Raw genomic sequence first — 1,767 nt, 5'->3', positions numbered from 1 at the left:
ATGATTTTTTCAATTTTACGACTTCTAAAAATAATAAAAAATACTTCCCGACTTCAAAAATTTATGAAACTTTTTCCCATCATAGATTGCATGTTTCTTAGTATCCCTGCAAAAAATCACGTCCAAATACCTTGTATTGAATTATTTAGAGCCCATTATGACTCCTCGCGCATAGGTGATGTCTCTTCCTGTCAAAGGGCTAAATGCATAAAATGCTATATAGGGGGGTGTGTGTTGCCTGCATATGCATGGCAGCCCATGCCTTCCTAGCTGCAGCCCCCTTCCCCCACGCCACACCCATGTCATGTTGCCTCGATATGTTGCCTCGGTATTATGGGTTTGGTGTCGGGGTCGGGGGGCTGCCACCCATGGCGGTGGTGGCCGGAATCCGGCCGCCGCCACCACGCCGCCGCCATGGGTGAGGGAGGAAAAAAAAGGCGTGGAAAGTTGCGAAATGGGGTTGTCTAGGCTTTTTTTTGGCATGGAGAGCATGGAGTGCTAGGAACTCCTTCTCAAATGCACGGGCATGTCGACCACAACCTCATTTCTCAACAACAACCACCCGTGTGGGGTGGCGGTGGGTGGATAGTCGCGGATTGGGGCTTGCCAAGCCAATGTTTTCAAAAAATTTCATCAAAATTAAAAACAAATGTTTTGTTGCCTTCGGATTTGTGGGCGAGCGGCGAGTCGGAGTGGAGCCGGTAAAGTTTAACCTCGGTGTGCACGGTTGTTTTTAGAAACTCAATCCAATGCCGGGGACGTTGAAAGTGACGCTCTTATGAGTTGCAAACCCGCAAGATTTAAAGAACCTTTTCAAAACAATTTCAAACCAACAAGATTTAAAAACAGAAATTTTCATCAAAATGAAAAACAAATGTTTTGTTGCCTTCGGACTAGTGGGCGAGCGGCGAGTCGGAGTGGAGCCGGTAAAGTTTAACCTCGGTGTGCACGGTTGTTTTTAGAAACTCAATCCAATGCCGGGGACGTTGAAAGTGACGCTCTTATGAGTTGCAAACCCACTAGATTTAAAGAACCTTTTCAAAACAATTTCAAACCAACAAAATTAAAAACAAATGTTTCGTTGCAAACAAATTGTGGGCGAGCGGCGAGTCGGAGTGGAGCTGGTAAAGTTTAACCTCGGTGTGCACGGTTGTTTTTAGAAACTCAATCCAATACCGGGGACGTTGAAAGTGACGCTCTTATGAGTTGCAAACCCACAAGATTTTAAAAACTTTTTGAAAATGTTTCTTCTAAATGACACATTTTGATCCTTGGCAAGTGCTCAATCCGTAACTATCCAATCACCGCCACACCACACCGGTCGGGAGTGTGTGAATGGTGTGCTTCCCGGGGTTGGCATAGATAATCTTTCGCATCGACAATCTTTTGCATGCGAGGGAATGTCTATGCCAACCCCGGGAAGCACACCATTCACCCACTAGTTGTGGGCGACGATGGGTTGGCTTCAAATGAATTTTTGCTTGGGGTTGTCCTCGGTATGCTTTTGTGTTGGGAGTACGGCCACCAAACCTTCTCAATGCACGGGTATGTCGAGGATGGCTTTCGGCGGGGTTGATGAAGAAGCTACCCAATTCTCGGCCACACGAACACATGGTGACGATGCGTTGGCTTCAAGTGAGCTTTAGCTTGGGGTTGTCTTCGGTATGCTTTTGTGTTGGGAGTACGGCCACCAAACCTTCTCAATGCACGGGTATGTCGAGGATGGCTTTCGGCGGAGTTGATGAAGAAGCTAGCAAATTGTTGGCC

This window comes from Prunus avium, unplaced genomic scaffold, assembly GCF_965620075.1.
Source record: "Prunus avium unplaced genomic scaffold, drPruAviu1.hap1.1 HAP1_SCAFFOLD_89, whole genome shotgun sequence".
Taxonomy (NCBI): domain Eukaryota; kingdom Viridiplantae; phylum Streptophyta; class Magnoliopsida; order Rosales; family Rosaceae; genus Prunus; species Prunus avium.
The sequence above is the reverse complement of the archived record's forward strand: the minus strand, read 5'-3'. Positions refer to the sequence as shown.